This window comes from Elaeis guineensis, chromosome 4, assembly GCF_000442705.2.
Source record: "Elaeis guineensis isolate ETL-2024a chromosome 4, EG11, whole genome shotgun sequence".
NCBI lineage: Eukaryota > Viridiplantae > Streptophyta > Magnoliopsida > Arecales > Arecaceae > Elaeis > Elaeis guineensis.
Window position 1 is genome coordinate 124,149,130 of NC_025996.2, and position 25,925 is coordinate 124,175,054.

At 32.4% G+C, this 25,925-nt stretch overlaps 1 pseudogene; it reads right to left on the reverse strand.

Annotated features, from left to right (window-relative positions):
• Positions 1-5,003: 5,003 nt before the first annotated feature.
• The window catches only part of LOC140857387 (AT-hook motif nuclear-localized protein 1-like), a 112,383-nt pseudogene continuing 91,461 nt past the window's right edge, over positions 5,004-25,925 (reverse strand).

Below are 25,925 nucleotides of genomic sequence, written 5' to 3' on the forward strand. Positions count from 1 at the left end.
TAGTCAAACTTTTGACCACTATATCCTAATTAAATTTTAACCAGATGAAATTAGATGATTGGACCCATCTAAATGATAGGATACGGGTGTCCATAAATTTTATCTTTCTTAATTATTTATATTCTTTTTAATTATTAAAATTAATCCTGTATAGAATTATGGATATTTGATGATGGGATACCATGATATAAACTATGAATCAAAAATTTTGGAAAAAAATTTTATAAAATTATGTGGATTCATTGGAATGCATTCGAGGTAAGTAATGCTTCACTTGTTTTAGATTTATCGATAAATTATAATATATTTTTTTGACATGATTTATGAAATGATGCATGAATTGGGTGAATGATATTTTGTTATAAAAATATTTTATTTGAAATGTTATGATGAAGCATGATTGAATATATTGATTTCATGATGCATTATATTGATTGATTTCGATACTATATGATTATATATTTTCTTATCAAAATTAGAATATAAAACATAATTTATGAAAAATTTTGATATAAGAATAATATAAATTGATAACCTGACTATGTAAAGGATCCCACAAATGGGGGCATATATGTTGGCAATTGATTCATCTTGAGGATTTATGATCAGCAAGACCTGTGATATGTCGCCAGTGAGATCAGTGACAAACTATTAGCGAGACCAGTGATTCTGAAGGACTTTACTGCCAGATGATTTGTAGCTCACCGCAAAAAGATATGCGGTATTATAATTTTACCACAAGAAAAATATGGTCATAGTCATGGTTGATGAAAAAAAACTTAAGAATGAAAGAAGTTGAAATCTTGAAAGAAACTTGAATTTTTGAAAAAAAATAAATTTAGCATGAATTATATTGCATAATTGAAATTGATTTCGAATTGGTAAACCCTATATGCTTATTGTCTATGGATGATTATTTACTTTAATGCCTGATGAAATCTATTGGAGGTGATCATTGCTTACTAGACTATGTAGCTCATTATCTTCTTTTTACTATTTTTACAGATGTTGAGAAAATTAAGATGATGCAAGATATGAACAAAAGAGTGATGAGAAGCACAGCCTCCATACTTTTATTTTAGATTGAAAGTCTTATTGAATTTGATGTAAGGTGTATTGAATATTATTGAATTTACTGACATATTAAATATAAAATTTAGATTGTTATATTTTGGATTTAAGTTATTGACTAATTGTTCTGCTGTTGCTTTATGATAGCATGATAAGATGCTTTGCATGCTTGTGGGAAAAGTTTCCTATGAGTATGCAGCGATTGTCATGACTTTCAGCTCAACTTTCCTCAGGAAACACTTTGCCTCTAAAATTTCAAAAATGTTCATTTAGCCTCCTAAAATTTACTTCAGTGTGTCAAAGTAATACTTCACTGCATCAAGAAATATACATATACATCTATCAAATTGGTGCCCGTATATGGATAGATCAAGATACAAAACAGATATGTACAGATGCTACTCAATCCTCTTTCACCCCTAAATGTAATACTTCATGGGTTTTTTGATGCACCACCTAGGAAGGCCCAGCCAGATCAAAGATGCGGCTATGGCATTATGTCAAACATATATATCCATCATGGAGACGAAGAAGCCAAGGGTACGAATTGGATAAAGATAAGAGGGATACTAGGGCTGCAAATGGGTGGGTTTGGATAGTGGAATGCTTGACCTGCATTCATGTATAGGTCTTGATAATAGACATTGGCCCAATCCAGTAAATGATTGGGTTGAGCTAGGTTGGGTCTACGAAAAATATTTTAGACTATATAGGGTCATTTGGATTTGGTGAGGATCATGTATGACATGATCCAATCCAAAATATTTGGCTCTAAGTCGGGTTTGGTTTGGGTCTAAATCTATGTTTGTTCGGTAACAAGATTCCATGAAAAAAAATGTGTCCTACTTCTGAATTAAATTGAATTTTAACTATCACAAAATCATTTGCTAATATGGTGAAAACTCCATGAAGTAATACTAATTTGGAGCTAAAATCTATTTCAAGAGGTTAATAACCTCAAGAGCTGGCATTTCTTAATGTAGTAATTGGTTTGAGTATTTATCTCTTAATAGAGGTAAAGAAGAAATGACTTGGAATAGTTTCTTTCGATCAAGTTTAGGTTAGGTTGGGCTAGCCTAGTCACAAGAAGCTCCAAAATGGACCTATATAATGTACAGATTGGGTGATGGGTCTAATATTTGAATCCAATCTAGCCCCGTGGATCTTCAAAAAATGGGTTGGGTCGGGCCTAAATGAGTTGGGTCACTAATCTCAATCCATTTGCAGCCTTTAGGGAAGTGTGTCACTTCAAGTTGGGAAGAGGTGCTTGTTTGCACATAATTGGTGGGAGACTGAAGGCAATTTTGGATTCAATAGTGGGTACGATAAACTTCAACTAAGAAGGTGACAGTTGTATTTGGGCTGTGGAAAACTGCTGCACCAAATCCATACTAGTTATTAATGAATCTGAGAATGAAAAATTCTTTGTGCACTGCGGGTAGTGTAAAAATCCGATGTGAAGTGCACCATCTTGCCGATTGGTCCACGAAACCACCACTTTCCAATATACATTTAATGTTTGCAATTCTATCTTTTCGCTTAAAATTTTGAATGATGAAAATGCCCCTCCTTTTAAAAAAATTATGACATCCTACATCATATTATGACTAGGGCTGAAAATGATTCAGTCGATTCGGTTTTAAGTGATTTTTTAAAATTGAACTGATATTTCTGTTTAAGAGGTTCCTAAAACCAAATATTTGACTAAATATAATCGGTTTCTTTAGTTTAGTTTTGCATCGGTTCGATTTGTTCATGTAGTTTTCTCAAGTATTTGAATGGTTTGAACAGTTTTTCAATTAAAGCAAGTTGGTTGATTTGATTTCTATTTTTTATTCTTTTATTATGATTCATAATCAAGTCAAATTTGATCTAAGTTAGATTGAAATCAGGCCAAATTAATATTTTAAATTCTTAATTCATATAAAGTACATAGTCCAACTTTGAATATACATGTAACATCAGTATATATATAAATATATGAAGTATGTAATATAGGTGTATATATAAATATAAAAATGATGATATTTCAATTTTGGTTTGTCGGTTTAGTTCAGATTTAGCGGATCACATAAATCAATAACTAAATCAAAACATCAATTTTTCTATTTTATTCAATCAAACTGAACTAATTAAAATGCCAAACCATCATATTTGGTTCGGTTTGGATCGAGTTGGATGATTTAGGTAGTTTAATCAAAATTTTTTACACCTCTAATTATGATATCCTACATCAAATTATGACTTCCTACACATAGAATGTCATATCACGGCCCAGGATGTCATAATATAGGAGACGTATTTTTATCCAACCACTTTCCAACATACATTTAATACCTGTAGTTTTATTTTTTTATTTAAAATTTTGAATGACAAAAATACTCTCTTCTTTAAAAAAATTATGATATGTTGTGGTATATTATGACATCGTGTGTCAAATTATGATTTTTTGCACGTAGGATGTCATAATATGACCCATGATGTCATAACATAGAAGGAATATTTTTGTCCAACCACTTTTCAATAGATATTTAATGCTTACAATTTTGTCTTTTCATTTAAAAATTTTGAATGATGTAAATGCTCCTACTTTTTGAAAAAAATTATGACATCCTGTAGTATAATATGACATCTTGTATCAAATTATGACTTTTTATACGCAAGCAGAATATTATAATATGGATATAAGATGTCATAATTTTTTTCAAAGAGTAGAGATATTTTTATTACTCAAAATCTCAAATGAAAATATAAAACTACAGACATTAAATATATATTGAAAATCAGTGGCTACATAAACTAATCACAAAAAATGATGTGCTCCGCATTGAATTTTCTACATCGCGTGCGGTGCACAAAGAATCTCATCTAAGAATATAAAAGGGTTGTCACAATGCCAGATGTTCGGTAGTGTTGTTGTGTGATTAATTCCACCAGTTTGTGGAAGAATTTTTCTCTTACAAGAATTATCAATGAATAGATTTTTTCTAGAAGATAGAACTGAAAATAGATTGGCTATGGATTAGATATTATATCCATATATATATTAATTTTATTTAATGAATATAGATATGGATATAGATATTAATTAGATATAAATATTTATATCTTTATTTTAAATAGATATGGATACAAATCGAATTCTAGTAATATGGATATAAATATAAATATAAATTAGATGATTAAACTTTATGACTACAGAATCAAAGATATTACTAAATAGGTGATGGCTCAAATTAATAACATGTTAATATAATTATTTATTTTTCTTAAAATTTTATAAATACTATATAAAATTAAATAAAATTATAAATAAAAATTAGATATTGAAATATGAATTGAATAATTGTTTATCCTTATCAATATCCATTTTTCTTTAACAGATATAGATATGGATATTAATTGAATGAACTTATATCTACATCCAAATAGATTTAGATACCAGAACAAATTTGGATAGATATTATCCGATTCACTTTCACCCTCAATAGAAGACCACCAATGATCCTCGACTCAAATATCAATGAGAATAAAAAGATAAGATATCAAAAGTTGATTAAAGTAATAATTTTCTCAATGACACATACCAAGAGCGAATTTCACGGAAACAAGTAAATATTTGGCCCCACCATAACTCAATAAAAACAATGTTACAATAAAGGAAATCATTAAACTAGACAGTAGTGGACATACAAAAACTCCAATTGCTAATGAAATACAACACCCTGTGAAACAAAGAGCTACTCAATTCAACCGTAGAAACCTAAATGCAGATCACTTAGCTTACAGGATTAGGAACAAGTCTGAAAACTTCAGCTGCTTCAATGCCATATCTTGCTCTGAAGCCACCTCATCATGGAGAGCCAGGTTTTGGTTGGTTAGAAGCCCTTGAGGCTCGCACTATGTAAGGCTTCGAGCGAACTGACCCTCAGTTAAGATGCATTGATATCATCAGCTGGGGAGTTCCTAGTGTCATCAGGTACTGAGGGTACAAAGGCAGACCAGATTTCTGCTCTAAAGGAGGTAGTTGTATGAGTCATCTTTGGCACATAGAAGTGCCGATCCCCTGGTCGCTACTATAAGCCACCTCAGCATGCGAGCTCAAAATCTGGATGGTAGCTGCTGGAAAAGAGATAGATGTAGCCTCTAACTTTGGCTTCTTGCTCTTCTGCTCCATTTGGTAGCCTGGTAAAAAATTGCCAACTACGACCTATTGCAGAACAAGGGGAAAACCAATAATTCAATTGAATTAAATACTTGCTAGCTGGAACGATGTAATTTTAAGTTGCAGAGGCTTTTTCAAAGGCCAATTTGTAACTCACAGCAAAATCTTGATATCCAAATTATTATAACTAACTAATATGTTGTGTGATTAAGTAGAATTGAATATGTTGTATGCCAATAAGGCTCTGTGCCCCTTGTAAATGATTCGTGATTCTAAATTTCCATATGAACGATGAACGAGAAGGATTTTACAGAAAAGAAAGGTATATTTTTTCTACCTGCAATGCTGCAAACAATTCCACATAACTATGCATGTCTTTTCATTTATCTAAATGCCATTTTAGATGTTACTCGGAGAACTCCTGGACTTGAGATGGAATAATATCTAAACCATGCATCAAATTTGAAAGGAGGATGATAAGGACATGCCTCCTAAATTATGAAGTTGAAGAAATTTTATAGCATAGAAATCTGGAATGTGTAGAAGAGAAGTATTACCCGCACAAGACTGGTAGCTAACAGACCAGCAACCCCTCCCCCTACAAACCAGCCCTACAAAATCAAACCAGTTGGCATAAATGATCCAGATAAGGAGAGTAACTCAAACCGGCCCTACAAAATTAGTCCAGCGAACATAAAACATATTAATAGGCAACAAAAAGTACAAGATCAAATCATAGGCATAATAGCAAAAAGCTGATGAAAATAGGAAGATAGTATTATTGCACATATTTCAAAGAAGAGTAATAAAATAAGCTTGATACATATAATAAAAGTATGCAGGAAACCTCATATTTGAAATGATATACATGTTCATATTGATTACTAATTATATATTTGAAGTACATTGTTAACTGGGGAGAAAAGGTAAAGATTTTTCCGAGTCCTCTACATAACCCCCTAGGCCCTAGTTATCCAGATATTGGTTTAATAAAATACTCACTCATTACAGGAAAACAAAAGAATAAAGGTACACCAAGAGAATCAGAAGATTCAATAGAATCCATGTAACCATAAAATCAAGCTTTACCTCTGTATAGGATGGCCCACATAGTACATGTATTATTTAACAATCTGATTGAAAGCAATAATCATACAATCATATTCGCACATCATAATATGATAGAAGTTTCCTGGGGAATACATCAACTAATAAATCATGGGTGGTGATGTTAACCCAATTAATTGGTCACTGATGATGGGTGCTGATTATATACAATCCCTTGCATATAGTTGGCTTTTACAGTATCGACGTTCTTTCATCTTCCAGCCTTCTACAGCAAAGGTTTCGCTAATATGTAGTTACCAAAAGCAAAATTTCTTGAACACAAGATGGATGATACATGCAGTTTTTTAAATATCAACATTCACATCATGTAATCTAACACTAGATTTAATAAGCAAATCAAAGAAGAACAAAGACTGAACAAAACAAAAATTACTAGGTCATGACATGAACAATGATTCACAGCTATGGAGCCCACATTAGCAAATGCTAATTTGTCCTCATAGTTTGTTTAATAGTTGTTGCACACTTTAGAAACTGCCACCTCATGTGAGCACTTTGTATTTTACATGGTAGACGAACTAAAATGTTCATAGTCTGTTTGCCATTAAAAGCAGGTCACCACTACTAAAGTCTAAAAGTTTGCACATTCCTTATCACTTCAGAGTCAGCCTTCCTACAAGAACTACATTAATTTGGAAAATTCAATCATCCATTAGCTTAACAACTACAACCATCCTACCGAAAGCAAAAGGTCACAAAGAAAGACCAGTTCAACATATCCATCTTTGGGTTGATGCAACTCTATGAGGTCTTGGGAATAGTAGGCTTTGACTGGCTAGTGGCTAGGCCTTGGCAAAGCCTATTTGGCAGCAATTAAATCAGTAGCAGACTAGGAACAGGGTCCATCAAACAACACTATCAAAGGCCTGCTACAAAAATTAGATAAAATTATTAAAAAACATATTCTTTAGGTTACAGAGGTAAAGACTAAAGTAACCCTACAAGTGTTAGAAAATTTAGTCTAACATGAAAACCTTCAACATAAGGTGAAGAAGAATCCTTTTGTACACAAATTATGCATTTATCAGTCATAGATGAAGCCTGTCTATATGAAAGAAAAGAAATTGGTAATGTTAACATTTTCTGCTACAGGGATCCCTATATTTGTATTTGAATGCCATATCACTACCAGGTCACCTTATAATTAAAAAGATTATAAACAGAATTTATCAATATTTTATACTTCACAAAATGGATAAAGACTATGATAAGTCTCTTTAAAAATTACGTAGATTTTTAGATGTACACTTACTTTGGAGTTGTTGGTGGATAATTCTCTGCTGGGTTAAGCACCTCGGTCAAAGGAGTTTACTACACCAAGCATTCAGAATTTATTTCTCATATTTTATTTAATATAAATATGGATAACAAGTCACAGTAGATACGCTATAAGATTTTAAATATGTGGTATGGAGTTAACAATTTCATGGCTATTGATATGAACCAAGATTGGTGCTTGCAAGATGACTGGGCATGACATGCAGCAATCCAAAATTCAATATAGGCAACAATATTAAGCACATGTATCACCCAAAAATGGTTAACACCATCATAGTGTGCAATACAATTCATAAACAAATAGAAGAAAACACCTCTAAATATTTAAAAGAATGCATAAGTTGGAGACACCTCTAAAGGAATTATCTTTCCAAAAGGAAAGGGCATAATTACAAACCTCATAAGTTAATGTATCTCCAGAGGAATCAAGCTGATGAAGCATCACATTGGAAATTATACCATTAGCAGACAACATACAAATTGCTCAAGGCCCTTGTTGAGAAAAAGATATGATCTTTATAGTAACATCCTTTTAAGAAAAAAAGAGGCAAATTACTTCAGATAAGAATAACTTTAAAAAATGGCAAAAAAAAAACAAAAAATGTTATTGCATATATGCAATAACTGCTTTTACATCACCAATTGCTTTCAATAATAAGGAACTTAAGCCCTAGGATTACCTTCTGTATGTTCTGATATAAGTAGAACTCAATATCCATCAATCATCAGGTCAAATATTAAGAACATTTAGGAGCAACTAGTAAAAACCTTGTAGAAGCTTATGCTTGATAAGCACATATATAAATGAAAACTAATTAAAATTTGTTCTAGCATATCAATCCTTTCAAACTTAAACAAACAAACTTAAACTTAAACTTAATTTAATCTTTCCTATTTTGATTTCAAGCTGCCAATTATCTTAATATTGAGAGTCTGTAGAATCTAGATTGTCAAAAATTTGCTAGCATGATAAGGGGAAAGAGTAATGAGGAGATTTGTAGGACCTTCAATGTTGAGAATACCTTTAGCCAGATGGAAGAGAAAAAAGTTCAGAAAAACTCATGGAGCTTTTAGAGAGGTTTTAAAGCTCTTAAATAACTCTTGAAATTGATGTGGACATTAATTGTTAATTTTTATGTGGCCAAATAACAAAGTAATATTTACCTTTTAATTTCAAGGAATATTTCTCTATATTAGACAGTAGATAGAATCTAAATGCTATAACAAATAATCAAAATTAGCTTTCTTGTGGGAACTTTTTCTTGTTTACTTTGTTTATATAGCTTATGATCTAGGCATGGATTTCATTCTTTGTAATGTCAACCATGACTTGATATTTAGAATGTGACTTTGTTTCATTTTTATCATTGTTTCTTCACAGCATTTATGAAAATATAAAACCACCTAAGAATAGCATTGAGCTCATTTGGAGAGTATTCTGCGGGATAATTTGCTCTTGGAACCATGCAAGATTGAGAAAGATTAAAGCAAAAAAAAAAAATAGAAAAGAAAAGTCATGTTACCAATTGCTATATAATATCTAGAAAACTCCCCAAATGATAAGATAATTAACATTTCTGAAAATTTGCAAATCCAAATCTGAATGCAATTGTTGTATATGGAACACACTCTTGGATAAGTATCGATAAATAGACAATCACATACATACATACATGCATATATACATACATACATACATACATACATATATATATATATATGTATATGTATATATATATATGTGGGTGTGTGTGTGTGTATGTGTGTGTGTGTGTATATATATGTGTGTGTGCGCGCACGCGTGTGCGCGTGCATGCACGCGCGCGTGTGTGTATATATATGTGTGTGTGAGCGCATGCGTGTGCGCGTGCGTGCACGCGCGCGTGTGTGTATATGTGTATATATATTTGTATATGTGTGTGTGTGTGTGTGTGTGTGTGTATATATATATATATATATATATCTGTGTGTGTGTACATATATATATATACATATAGTATATATATACATATATACATATATGTATATATATATATATATATATATATATAGAAAGATATACATATACACACACACACACACACACACACACATACATATATACACACATATATAGATACATACATACATACACACACACACACAAACACACACACACACACACATATATATATGTATGTATGTATGAATGTATGTATGTGTGTGTGTGTCTATATATATATATATATTGTATGTATATGAATAGATAATATTATACATATGTAGCAACTTATGTATGTATAATTAAAGTTGTCATAATGTGAACACTTAACCATATATATTATCAATTAATTACCAAATCATTAGGACTCCATAAGCAATGCATCATATAGATTTAAGCACTCAAACAACTACCAAATATGTACTGTAATTAGATTTAAGTATATCAAATTCATATCTGAAGACCGTAAAATACAGTTCATTCCAATCTCTCAGTTCTTTCATCCCATCCTAGCATCTCTAGGCTCATATGTGGTCCTCTTCCACACACACCAAGACCACCAAGACCCATCCATATATATTAGACTAAATTGGGCTAAGGAATATAACCATGCATAGGTCAACAAGAACATAGGATAGGCTAGGTCGGGTCCAGGTCTGGTTCTTGTGGCTGGGCCTGGCCTATGTGATGGCCTAATCCGCTGCACCAGGCACCAGCTCCCGATCGGTAAAAAAAAAAAGGAAAAAAAAGAAAAGGCTGGAGGAAGACTCCCATCAGGAGTCTTCATCTCCAATGATTCTGGATGGGAAACAGACTTCTAAGATAGGCCGGACTTGGTAGGAACTCCCTCTTCTTCCATCTTGAGCTACCTAATTCCTAGCATTCCTCTTCTTTTCAAGGCGTTGAACCATCGCTGTCGATTGAGAAACTCACCAAAAATCACCTTTCCTCGATTATTTTTGATTTTTTCCCCTTCTTATGGCAACCTACATTGCCGACGTTCGTCACGAAAGGCCTCTGCCCACCCCTGCATCAGCCTTTGGCCGAAGACAGAGCCCCAGCCACTGGCAAGTGAGCTGGGACCCGAAAATGATTGTGCAAAGGGTGTTCAGCCCTATTTTCAAGGCTGGTTTTTGCATCGTCCAGCCTGCCCAGATTGGTGCAGGGACAGGATCTTGATCGAGCTTCACCCAGCTTTGCGTGCTCTTCTTCAATCTTTTATGATACCAAGAGAAGATATTGACAAAGATTTTGAAGCTGAGTGATACGAGGTAGCTCCTAATACCTAAATCTTTCGAGCATCTATTTTCGAGAAAAATCAGATTTTTCAATCGAGATGGTAAAGAGTATGAGTTTCAGTATTTATATTATAAAAATAAATGTGTAAGGGGCCAATATGTTTACCATCTCCTCTCTTAGAGATGGACTGGATTTGTGAAGGAAAAGAGGTTGAAGCCTGATAATATAGCTATTTTTTATAGGCTACAATATCTATATTTTTTTTATCGATGTTAAGTATGAAAAGCATACATATAATAGTAATTTTTTTTGACTCATACGGAAGAGGAAAAGAGGGAGAAGAATAGTAGTAACTACTCTTCTCTATGAGTTAAAGAGAAGTTATTATTATATGTATTTTTTTTGTATTCAATGTCAATAAAAAAATAAGGATATTGCAGTCATCCGCACACGTAGAAAATAACTATATCATCTTACTTTAATCCCTTTTTCTTTACAAATCTAGTCTATCTCATGGAGAGCAGACGACCTATCGTATGGTAAATATATTGGCCCTTTACATGTTTATTTTTATAATATAAGTATTGGAACTCCCACTTGCCATCTCAAGCAAAAAATTTGATTTTGTTCAAAAACAGATGCTCAAAAGATTTAGGTATTAGGAGCTACCTCAATAAAATCAAGTTTAAACCACACAAATGGTGATGAGGGCACAGTCAAAGTCAAGGCCTCTGACAGTGATTGTTTAAATTATTTTGAATCGACTCCACAAAATAGCCAATGGATTTATGGAATAACTTGTAATAGAGTCATTTTGCTATCAATAAATGGCAATATGCATTTGAGCATTATGTGATCGCCAAACTTTTATAATACAAGTAGTTCTATCTATTCTTGCTAATCAGTCCTGGCACTCTTATTACCAAGATATAAATGACTAGAGATTTCAGAAGAATTTGTATTTTACAAGCTCTCCTTGTTTTGTTCTTGAAGGAAAAGAATGAATGAAGGTCTTCAATGAGCTGAAATAATCTTGTATAGTTCAGTTCCATGCAAAATGTCTGATATGGGATTTGAACTAGCCAATTGAATTGCATAATTTGTTCATGATGAATGCATCATGCAGTGATAACTTTTTTATTTGGAGTTTCAAAAATTCCTCTTCGGATGTGCGCAGCCATTCCATGAGTGCTGCGTGCATGGGCAGCCATTCCGTGAGTCATTTATGCACATACAGATTTCACGCATGGCCGTTTTGAGCCTATAAAAAGGCCTCTATCCTTAGCTTTTCAAACTACCCTCGAAAGTTCTTCTTTTTCTCTTTCTAAAATCTCTTAACACACACACACTCTCTCTCTCTCTTTCTCACTCATTTTTTTTCCTCTTCATTTGACCATGTGGGCTGAGGATGGGTTTGATCAGTGCCTGATCGAGATCATGCCACCGATGGGCGTTGGAGTACTTGGCTTTCGGATTGTACCTTGGAAGAGGATGTGTGGTCCAAATCTTTGCATGAGAAGGGACTGAAGTCTCGCTTAGGGCAGTGATTTAACCACCTTCCAAGCCAGATTCTACTTTTTTAGTTTGTCACATCAATATATATTGTTTCACATGCATCAGGAGAACGAAAAAAATTTGATCTTATATATATCAATATATATATATGTATATATTATTTCATATAATTTTTATAGCAGTCTAAAGGAGACTACATAGATATTTTTGTAGTGCATGCATATAATTTTATATTAAATATAATTGTTTGCACATAATTATGGTCTATGTTCCTTGTATATTTTATATTTATATTTTTTTAATTACCATAGCATCATTTCTATAGTTTTGTGTGATGCAAAATTAATCAAAGATCCCCACAAAATTTGTATTACTGCATGCTAAATTATTTCGATTCAACCTTAATAAATGTTATTAAGTGATACTAGTGAATAAAGCAAATTAAGCAAAGAACTAATAAATTTTTTTCAAATTCCAGTTTTCTCCTCTGAACCACACTTGGACCAAATGGCTATCCTTAGAGATGAAACCATTAGTCTTAAATCCAACAAATTTGATGGAACCAACTTTATAAGGTGGCAAAGCCAAAGGAAATTTTGGCTAACCACATTGAGGCTTTGGCCGATTATTGACCAATCCTCTACCTCCTCTAGTTCAACCACTCCTGACACCCCTAAAAAAGACTATCTTTGTAAAGATAGAATTCTAAATGCCCTTTCTGATTCACTTTATGATGTTTATCCATCTACAAAGAGTGCAAAGGAATTATGGGATAACCTAGAGTCTGAATATGGTCTTTATAATGCTGGGGTTGAACGGTTCAACATCACATCATTTCTTAGATATGTTATGGTAGACGACAAACCTATAAATGACCAACTCCACCAATTCCAAGAATACCTTAGGAAGCTTCAAACCAATGGAACCATTCTCGCTGAAGAATTTAAGGTCTCGAGCCTTCTTGATAACATGCCTCCTTCTTGGGACAGCTTTGTCAAAGGTCAGCTCCATAAGCAAGAAGAGCTAATCCTAACTCAACTTCTAAATTCAATCAGAATAGAAGACCAACATAGATTTAAAACCCAGCAAACCAGAGTCCCAAGTGCCCAAGCTAACTTGACTCTTACCAAATCCAAATCAAAACCTAGAGTGGAACCAAACCAACAATACCAGTCAAACCTACTAACACTAAAGTTAATGTTACTTTCTCTAACCTTGATTGGTGGTTGGATTCAGGAGCTAATGTTCACATTTATTTTGACTGCTCGTGGTTCACTACTATTAAGGACTCAAGCAGAGGAGGTGTAATCCTTAGGAATAATACAGCTGCCAAGTTCAAGGGACAAGGATATTAATTTAAGGATGACTTCTAAAAAAATTCTTACCCTGATGGATGTATTGTATGTTCCAGACTTCAGCAAGAACCTAGTTAGTGGATCTCAGTTGGTTCAGAGAGGATGTAAAATTATCCTTGATTGTAATAAAGTTGTAATAACTAAAAATAATACTTTCATAGGAAAAGGATATGTAAGTGAAGGCTTATTCAAATTGAATGTAAAAAAATATTTTATTAATAAAGCTAAGAATCAAGTTTATTTTATGAATAAATCTAATCAAAATTTGTGGCATGATAGATTGGGTCATGTACGCTTAGGAAAAGTCAAACATATGATGGATCTAAACCCAATTCTTAAATCAATCTTAGATACATTTAAGTATGAAATATGTGCTAAATCTAAACAACCAAAAAAACCATTTAAATCAGTTGAAAGAAATTCTTCAATCTTGGAGTTAATATATAATGATATATGTGACTCTACCAAAATTACAACCTGTGGTGGCAATAAGAACATAGTAACCTTTATAGATGATTTTTTCAGATATTGTTATTATTACCTAATTAAGTCTAAGGATGAAACCTTCAATAAATTCAAAATTTATAAGAGTGAAGTAGAAAATCAACAAGAAAAAAATAAGATTCTTAGGACTGATAGGGGAGGAGAGTATACTTTAAATGATTTTTTTCTATTCTGTCAAGAACATAAAATAATTCATGAAGTACTCCTTACTCTCCACGGTCCAACGATATGGCTGAGCATAAAAGCTATACCCTCTTGGATATGATGAATGCTATGTTGATTAGCACAGGCCTACCTGAGAACTTATGGGGAGAAGATCTTATGTCTTCTTGCTTCATCGCAAATAGGATCCCTATTAAGAATAATGGTTAGATCTCTTATGAATTTTGGAAAGACAGATCTCTTAAATTGAATATTCTCAAAGTGTGGGGGTGTCTAGCTCAGGTAAATATTTCAGAACCCAAAAGAGAAAGCTAGGATCTAAAATTATAGATGCTATCTTTATAGGCTATGCCCAAAATAGTAATGCTTATAGGTTCTTAGTGATTAAATTAGATATTAGTGATATAAGTTATAATTCAATCCTTGAAGCTAGAGAAGCTTCTTTTTTTGAGGATATATTTTTTTAAGACTAGAATTTCTAGATCCCTAAAATGTGAACCATCTTCTTTTAGATCTATAGAACTAGAACTTAAAACTAAAATTGAATTAAAAAGAAGAAAGAGAAATAGAATTGAAGGAATTTTGGAGAAAAATTCTTTACATACCTTGTAGAGGGTGATTCTTACACATATGATGATGCTATGTCATCATCAGATTCACTATATTGGAAGAAAGCCATAAATAGTGAAATTCAATCAATCCTAGAGAATAAAACTTAGATTTTATCAAATTTACCTCCAAAAAATAAAGCAAAAACCAAGAGAAAAGACCCTCCTCTCTATTTTTCACACCATGAACCATTTCCAAACTTCTATCATGTGAAGAGCTCTCTTCTGGTATCTTACACATACAAAAAAATCACAAAAGCCCCTTTTATAAGCATGTAAGGAGGTAGGGTGAAGAGTCCTAGTGATCCTAGACTCTTACAGGATTCTACCTCTCTTCATAATTTTACATCCCAAAATATGCTAAAAGAATATGGAACACCCCTTTCCATATTTTTTTATGATAAATCAATTCTCAAACTGATCTTCCATAAAAAATATTCTCAAAATATTGTACATATAAGGAGAAAAAAATTTATTGGTATGGAGAGGTTGATCTGGATGAGAACAGATTCTCCTGATAAGGAATATTTTGAAATTCAATTTCAAAATTTTTCTTTTATCAAAACCAAATCAAATTTTGATGTGAGATAGATAAGGAAAAGTATTCTTTGGTGTGAAAAAATCTTATACAAAATAATTTTGTATGTGGAGATATATGGCATGCAATCTGGGTTGGCATAGGGAGAAGAGTCCAATTCCAATAAGGACTCTCAGTTTCCTTATTTGAATCCAAATCAAATCACATCTGATTTAGCCCAAATAAAATATATAAAACTTAATATAATTAGGTTCATAAATTTTTAATCAAATTTTAATCAAATTTAAAATTGATTGAACCAAAATTATGATCAAATTAGGGATAATTCTTTCTTAGCAATTAGATCATCTCATAACTTAATCGGATCAAACCTAATTGAATCTAATTCAATTAGATTTTATTTAATCCACTTTGCTCAATCAAATTGAACTAATCAGCAATTTAATTACTAATTAATCCTCCATTAATTCACTAACACTTGGTGAATAAATTTATTACAATATTTGCATAAGGTTAATCATTAATCGAATTGACGATTAAGTCCTTGAATGATTCTCAATCGTTGATCAGCCACATGATCAGTCAGAAACTTTTTTTGATTGTGACCCCATAGGTTCGATCCTAAGTTGGTAGCATAGAAATACCTTGCTAAACCAATCGATGTAACCATCTAGCAATGACGATCCGATGTCTGGATAGGTCGAATGAAAGTGAAGCAACATTCAAGTACCTATTGGCGTATGGTTACTGTATAATTCATCCCTTTGACCCTAATACTCGAGAACTGCCAAAGATTTAACTGTCAATCCTAGATAAGTCATCCATATTATATTTTAATCTTTTTCAAATCCATCATATGGATTATCCAGGCATAGATTTTGCTAAATTAAAATACACTGATGCATATCTCCTACTAATTTGGAAGGGTCAATCCCATCTTGACAAGCATACCAACTTGATAAATACTTGACTGTACCTAAAAATCTTTCATCACTAAATTAAAAAATCAATTAGTCTGACACCAAAATATAGTGAGTTGCTTGCAAGTCACTATGGTGATCTCAGATCGGAGGGACACTTATTCCCATACCCTTCGCAAGCTATCCTTAATAAAGAGAGAAAAAAAAGAGAAAAAAAAAAGAAAAGAAAGAAAAAGAGAGAAAAAAGATTTTCTCTCTCCTCTCTCTCCTTTCTCTCTCTTTCCTCTACCTTCTTTCTCCACTCTTTTTCCCTCTATATTTTCTCTTTACTTTCTCTCTCTAGAACTTTCTCTCTCTTCTCAAATATTTAATAAAAAATAATTAATAAATTAAATAATTAGTAAATTAAATAATTAATTTATCGATATATTTTTAGATGGTTAGGAAAATTTGGGAAGGAAAAATGTTGAGAACAAGGGTGAGGATCCTGATAAACCTCAATAAAAGATTTTAGAAAATTTATTTGATTTATTTGATATATATATATAGGAGATCAATATTTTTTGGATAAGAGGACATCGAGAAAGATTCGATCCAGATTATAAACCTAGAGAGTTTCTCTCTCTATTTTTCTCTATCTACTAGTTTCTCTCTCTAAGATCTTTCTACTTTCTCTAATTGCATCACGGATCCTAGGATAAACTTGAGATGAAAATAAGATGACTTGGAATCACTTCAAAATTCATACAGTAGGTTGGATCCCAATCCGATCCTTATTCAAAATTTATAGCATCTGATTATAGTTAATCCATATTAAGTCATCTTGATATGACCTCTGATGATCTTGATCATAATTGCCTCATTTGAAGGATACAAAGATTCTCTTTCCACTTTCTCTCTCTATTTTCTCTCTCTAATTTTTTTCTCTAAAATTTTCTCTCTTCATGGATTTTCTCTCTCTAAAAGTCTTGTGGATCAATGGAGAGTCCAGATATTTACCAAATCCTAATTTTGCTTAATCCTAGGAGAGGTCCTGGATTTATGTTATTAGGATCGTTTATCTGTAAATTCTCTATATATGATTTTTATATTTAATCTTGATCATGTAAAGATGTAATTATTGTACAAAAAGATATGGAGTAAAATATCTTGATTTTAGATTTGTAGATTGAGGAGCTCATCGAATTTTCATTTAGATCGATCACCTGTAAAGGTAAGAATCTTTGTACATGATCACCATTATATATATTATTTTACCATTGATCTTGCATCATTGGTTTTGCATTGTTGGATTTGAGATCGATGAATTTGCTATATCCGAGACACTATTATTTGCTTATATGATTTTTTTAAGCATGAATATGGGTTATGTCAATATATATGTATTCGTGATTGATGGCATGATATATTTATTTTGATCACACTGTAAATGAAAATTGATTTGATGAAATCAACATATAACAATTAAATGAAAAAGATATGATTTGGACTAACCTCATTATGTGGGACAGCCCACCAGGAGCTTATGCTTGGGACAGCCCCATGGGCTTATATGTAGATCAACCGGCCAGGATCTTATGCCTGGGACAGCCTGTCAGGAGATTATGCCTGGGATAGTCTTGAGAGGCTTATGAGTGAAAATTTAATCGGATGGAGATTGAGGCATAGTCTTGGTTAGTCCAAAGCCAGAAAGAAAAAGGTTAAAGATCACGTGATTATGAAAAGAAAAATGAAAGACAAGACATGAAATAAATGTTGAATAAAAGTGTTTCATCTGTTAACATATGATGATGCATCTCTTTTGATAAGATAGATAATTTATAGATGTTTGCATTATTCTGGATATTGAACATGAGATTTTATATTTTATTACTTATCTTTATTTTTATATTATATTATTATATTGGTGTGATATGAAAATTCTTACTGGACTGTAAAGCTCACACCCCTCCATTTCTCTTTTCTTTGTCTTCTCAATTATAGGATGCTCATGATTGGCTATGGTATGGATTTGTGAGTGAGAGGATGCATAGATAGAGTGTCATAATACCTGATCAGAGAATTGAAGAAATTTTAATTGTAATTATGCAAGTTTTACTAATTATTATTAAAATCAGATATATGAATGTTGAGGTTGTAATGAATTATTTTTGGGCCTTGCATATTCTTTAGGGCTTGCTCTAAGGAATGTGCGGCCATCACGTATCCGACTCAGGTGTTGTGTTCGGGGTATGACAATCTGGGTATTAGATATCAGAAGTCTGATTCATATCTGTAATTTATTACAGAAACTTCAGGTTAATAGAAAATTTGAAAAGAACGAATGATTTCTAAGTGTTGAAGATGGAAGTACTATTCCAGTTCTAACTATGAGAAAGTTTAGCTTGTTCTTAATTTAAATGTCATTATTTTAGATGATTATCATTATTGTCTATCTTTCCTTATGAATGTTATGATATAGGCCTTTTGGCCAAGGATGGTTATAATTTTCAATAAAAAAAATTTATGATATTATTATGAATGGTGTCATGATTATGCATAGATAATTGAAACATGACATCACAGTCTGTTAGTGTAATATACACATCGAACAAATATTCTAGAGTAGATAATATCGTAGATACTTATCTTTGGCATTGTAGGCTCGATCATATATATAAAAATAGGATAAATAGGTTAACTAAAGAGAAAATCCTCAACATCAATTATTGTGAATCATTGTCGACCTGTGAATCATATCTTATTGAGAAGATGATCAAGTCATCCTTTACTAAAAAGGGTTAACGAGCTAGCGATGGGTATGTCTACTTTATGAAGCACTAGTCTGAACTATTTGAAATATTCAAACGATTGTACAGTAAAGTAAAGAAACAAACTAGGAAGAGAATTAGAACTCTTCAATCTGATTGAGGAGATGAATATCTTTTCAATGAGTTTTTAATACATCTAAAAGAGAATGAGATTCTCTCATAATGAATACCTCTTGAGACACCACTACATAATGGCATCTTGAAAAGGAGGAATCAAACCTTTTCATGATGGAGTTTGTGAGTCGGCCGATCTCTTTTTGGGATTGTGCTCTTGAGACTACATGCAATGTTCTGAATAATATTCCAAACAAATCAGTCACAAAAACTCCAAATAAGATATGGACTGGGCATAGACCGATACCCTCTTACCTTAAGGTTTGGGGTAGTTTGATTTATGTAAAATATTTATATATCGATAAGCTTGGGTTTCGATCTGATAATTGTTTAATTATAGGGTACCCTAAGGAGTCTAGGGCATACTACTTTTACCATATTGAAGAATAAAAGGTGTTTGTCAGCAACAGGATATTCTTTTTGGAAAAGAAGTTTCTTATGAAAGGAACTGATGCCACTAAGATTGAACTTGAGAAAGTTCGATAGATAGAAGTACTGACACAGACAAGTAAAAATATAGAATAAGATTTGATTAGATCAAATCTAGAGCCTATTGTTGAGGCACCTTTAAGGAGATTTGGTAGAGTATCATGTCAGCCAGACAGAGACTATGGTTTCTTGGTCTCGGATAGATATCCTGTTGAACTAGATGAAAACAATAAAGATCTGATCACTTACAAGGATGCCATGTAGAGATCCGATTTTGACAAATGGCTTGATGCCATAAAATTCGAGATGGAGTCCATAGAGATCAATGACGTATGGACATTAGTTGATCCACCTATAGGGGTGAGATCCTAGGATGTAAATAGATTTTTAAAAGAAAAAGAGGCACAGATGGAAAGGTGAAGATCTATAAAGTCCATTTAGTTGTCAAAAGATATCATCAGCATTATGGTATAAACTATGAAAAGATATTTTTTCCTATGGCAATGCTCTCAAAGTTAGAACATATGTTTCGATAAGATCGAAACATATGGCTTCATTGGAAATGAAGAAGAACCCTGCATAAACAAGTGGGCTAATGGTTTTGTAGTCATATTCCATGCACTGTATGTAGATAATATACTCTTGATAGAAAATGACATTCCTGCTTTATAAATATAAAACTATGGCTATCATCACAATTCTCTATGAAGGATTTAGGAGAAGCATCCTACATCGTAGGGATGAAGATCTATAGAGATAGATTTAAGAGGTTGCTTGTGTTATCTAATCCACGTACATAGATATCGTGTTGCAATAGTTCAATATGAAAAATTTTAAGAAAAGCTGTCTCTCAATAGATCATGAAATTACTCTCTCTAAGAAGAAATATCTGACAGTTTTTGAAAAAAAAAAAATATGAGTAGAGTCCCATATACTTCGATAGTGGAATATATCATGTACACCATGACATGTATGAGATAGAATGTAGTATGCTCACTAGAGATAGTGAGTAGGTATCAATTTGATCCAGATAAGAACTATTAGAAGGTTGTAGAGATAACTCTTAAGTATTTGAGAAATGTTAAAAAAACCAATGGCTAATCTATGGAGATATTGATTTGAAACTTATAGGATATATTGATTCTAATTTTAATTAGATCACGATAATGGCAAAAGTGTGTCTGGCTATGTGTTTATCCTAAATGAAGGAGCAATCTACTGAAAAAATTTGAAGCAACATATCATAGCCAATACGAGGTAGAGTACATTTTGGCATCTAATGCTGGTAAGAAAGTGGTCTGATTGAGGAAGTTCATAAGCGAGCATTGGAGTGGCACCCTGTATTGATAGTCCTCTTCTGCTGTATGTGATAGCACTGGAGCCATAGTTCAAGCTAATTAATAGTCATCCCACTAGAGAATCAAACATACTCTACATTGCTATAACCTTATATGAGAGGTCATGGATAGAGGTGATGTCGATCTTCAAAAGATTGAAGGAAAGAAAAACTTAGCCGACCCATTTGCTAAAGCCTTCGAAATCAAAGAGTGTGATGAACTTAAATGGAAGATAGGCATTAGATATTGTACCAATTGGCTTTAGTCTAAGTGAAAGTTCTTAGAAAATATATCCTAAAGCCAATTATTTGGATGATTATGCTCTTTAAAAATTATATATGAATTATAAATTAATAAATATTATTTGGCATTATTCATCACAAGATGTACATCTTTCTTATAGAACTTTAATATTGTGATGAAGTCTTTAAAATTATATGACAATCGATAAAGGAGAATTTATTGAATAATTCTTAAACATGTTCATGACCAAATAAGACATCATTAAGGGATGATTATGTTTATCAAGAGTGGGTTATTATGTGCTATATAGGTTGGTTGTCTTCTTAATCAAGGAGTGTGGAGATTCTGATATGGCATACAGGTGAGATGTAAGAGTACATCATCACTGAATAAGTGACTCACCTGCGAAGTACTCTGCTATCAAGGGTTACTCACGAAAAATATGGATATAAGTGTCCCTCCAACTTGAGATCACCATGGTGACTTGCAAGCAACTAATTGAGCTTTGGTATCGGACTATTTGAATTTTTGATTCAGTGATGAAAGATTTCTGCACATAGTTAATTACTTGTGGTAGTCGATGTGTAGATTAAGATGGGATTGATCTCTCTATATTTCAAGAGTTGATAAATCACTATGTTTCAATGGAGTAAGATCTTGACCGAAGCAATCTATGTGATGGATCATAGGATCTGAAAAAGATTGAAATACAATATGGATGACTAATCTAGGATTGATAGTTAAACCTTAGGTCATCCTGAGCATTCAGGATCAAAGGAATAAATTATACGGTAATTATACTTCTAGGTTCTTGAGTATTGCCTTGCAAATATTCAATCTATCCGAATGTCGAGAACCATTATTAGATGATAACTTCGATTAGTATGAAAAATAATTTCTGTACTACCGACTTAATGTTTGAACCTATAGAGTCATGCATAAAGTTAGACAAAGTAGAAAAGAGTTGACCTATGTCTATGCATTCAATTTAGAAGTATGTGACTTGATTGAACAAATAGATTAGCTTAATTGAGAATTAAGTTAGAGGTCATATTAGATTAAAGAGTTGTCTATGTCTAGCTAGTACTGGACATGAGGTATAGATTTAATTTCAAAAATGATAATGATCTGATCAGTGATCCAAAATTTTTTTTGAGAGAATAGATTTGAGTTCTAATTAAATTAGATTAAATTTGATTTAACTGGACCTGATTTAGGTAAGGCTAATTGGATTTAATATCTAAGTTGGACTTGGAGCTGAATCCTAATTGGATCAGGAATAGCAATCTTTTCGAATTGGATTTGAATTGGAATTGTATTAACCCAAATATGTGCCAAATTTGATTAGCATTTTATGATGCCTTAATTATCTGATTTTATCTCTTATTATGGGTGGCCAAATGGGCTGATTTGGCACCTAATGTGGGATGCCCAATCCCCTTAGGCGTAAGCTATTAGGTGGTGCCAAGTGTTGATGCCATTCCTACATGGTTTGTGTTTTCCATATGGCATAAGGAGATTGAATTTAATTCAAATTAATTAAATCTGATCTCCAAGTGGGACTTGGAGTTTGAGAGTTCAAATTAGATTAGGACTAAGGGTTTTAAATTTTTATATAAGGAGAGCTATGGACATGGGGCGACAATAAGAAGAAGAAGGCTGTATAGGGGTGTGAAAAAGGAGAGAGGAAGAGAGAGAGACTCAGCATCCCCCTCCCTCGGCATGTGACCCTTGGCACATGGGGTTTCTCTTTCAGGCATGGAGCACCACTTTAGGCATCCTCCTCCTCTAGGTCTCTTCTAGTTGTTTGAAATCTGATTTCAAATGCTGCTTCTTTCTTCCTTTGTGTTGGTTGATCATCCCTCTTCCCTACAGAGATTGACGTGCATACGAAGTAGAGTCTGTGCGTTCAGACCTTGCAGGACATCAGATTTGAGTTCTCTTGGAGATTTGAATCCTTATTCCACTATGATTTAGATAGTTTATGAAGGTTATAAATTAATAGAATAAAAAAAAAATTAGATGCACCCTAACAATCCAATCAGATCGGATGAAGTTTTCCTTCACATACTCTCTCACTGAAGTGATAATTTGAATTAATCACATTGACTCCTTTCTGACCAATGATTATGCCTCTATCAAATCTCATCTTATCTATTGTCCCTATGAAGTACACCTTTGAATCTTTGCACAAACAGAAGGAATGATTCTGGTGGAAGTCCTATTGATAAATGCATTCTCATTCAATATACCAAATAATCGATCTAAGCTCTCTGGATGATCGATCTATGGAGGTGGAGCTACTTTTGTCTAAACTATTGGATCCTCAATCTTGACATCTATTATAGCATGAGTGCTGGTATGCAAAGTGGAATCTTCTGGAGAATGTGATGCACGACTAATATGAAGAAGATCCTATTGGTCATAGTAGTCGCATTTCTACACTCAACTGACTGGCACTGATATCTTTAATACCCTCAACAATATCTCAAACCAACATAAATTTCAAATATATTACTACTTAAGATAATCCTAGGTGTCCCAGCATGCATCCAATATTATCAACATCTATCTCAATCAGCATACCTTTTACTTTGAAAACTAGACTTTCAACTCTCACTTTTATGCAAACATAAAATTTTCTCACTGATCTAAAGTAGGTAAAAAAACCTAAGGAGTAAATAAATTTTTAGTCCATCAACAGATATTCTTAGTGTCCTAGCTAACTTATATCATCCAACACAATACAGACACTTTAAACTTCTGAGTCTAAATTTTCAATCGCGAACTTTATATTTCCAAAGAATTCTTGAACTGAGTTCGGATAGATCAAAATAAAATAGAATTTTTTGGCCCAATCTCTTAATTTTCTATCCAATTAAAATTCTTTTTTCCTCTAGAAACTCAAAGATTATTTTGATGCTTAGTCCTTTTTTCTTGCATGGGAGAATGATTTTGGAAAGCCTTAAACTTTTAAATTTCTACATGGGACTTTCTCTTCTTTTGTGCCAATTACTTTCAAGCTGCCATTGGAGAACAAGGACCACAAGGATAGTGTGGAAATGAAAAGAAAGGTCCAATTTTAATGGAAGAGGGGTTTGAAAGGAATTATGGCTCGAAAAAATTAGAAATAGAATGATAGAGCCTTGGGACATTTTTACTTGATAAACCCATCCTAGACATCGGGGTCAACTCCTGCTAAACTTGAGTTGACTCCTAATGAGGGGTAGACTCCAATAAAATTGGGGATCGATTCCTCAGAGAACTATTTTTCTTCTTGAAACCATGAGTCGACTCCTCTAGTCTAAGAGTCGACTCCTTAATGCAGAAAATAGTTCAACAAGTTTTGATTCAAAAAAATATAGTCAAATTGAATTGAAATCAATAGTAAATCAATTCAGATCAAGAATAATATTTGAATCAATTTGGGGGATCAAGAACTAATTAAATTGGACAAGATTAAATCAAGTAAGATCAAATCAAAGGAGATCTAGATAATGGCTCTAAGAGTTAGGTTCAACTAGGAGATTTTCAAAGCCTTAAAGATCAAGCTAAGATGCATTGCAAATCAACAACATCAAGCACTTGATATTTTATAAATGGATGACTTATCTTGAAGTTCTTAGATCATGCAGTTCTTAAGGGATTTCAATAATTGCATGTCTTTTGAGAATGTCAAAGTTAGATTTGTGATATTAGTATACAAGTAATTTGTTGTCCAATTAAATTTTTTTATTTAAATTTAAGTCTCTCAAAACAACATGATATGGAGGGACTAAGATAACTTGCTGAATTTAAAATTAGGATTTATGCTCAAAAGGCTTGATGCTATACATAAAATAAAAAGAGTATGATGATCAACATATTCAAGCAATAGAGCAAGATTATTGCAAATTAATTAATGATCAAATCATTCAAATGATGGAGTATGATTATTATAAATTATCAAAATCAAATATTTAAACTAAATAATTTTAGTATATATATTGATGGCTTGATGTGTGAAGAGTTTAACATTTACCAAACATCATACCTATCCTTTTTCATTCCAAAGCATCCATCTTTATAAATTTTTCTCTTTTCATTCTATTAGATGCTTGGAGTACCTACAAAATTATTTTATAATTTTTAGTGACCAAACCATTTTTGATCCATTAACATTAAAGCACATAGTTCCTTTTGGAATCTAAATTTATTTTATCAAAGCATAGCCAATTCACTTAAAATTATATTCTGAAATTTTATGGCCTACTTTGTTATATCTCTAGCAAATGATTGAATGATTTTCATAAGAAGCTCTTGAAAATATATTTTTGACTATTTTTATTTTTTTAAATAATTTAAACTAATTTCAATTTTCTAGAAAATAAATTTTGACTTTTCAATATTAATTAAAGCTTTTCATAACTAAATGTAAACTTTTCAGCAATTGACTTCAATATTTCAATCTCTTTTCTAAATTTGATATTTTTGTCCATTAAAGATTTTTTAGACTTCAAAATAATTTTTTTTTCTTCATCTAACATTC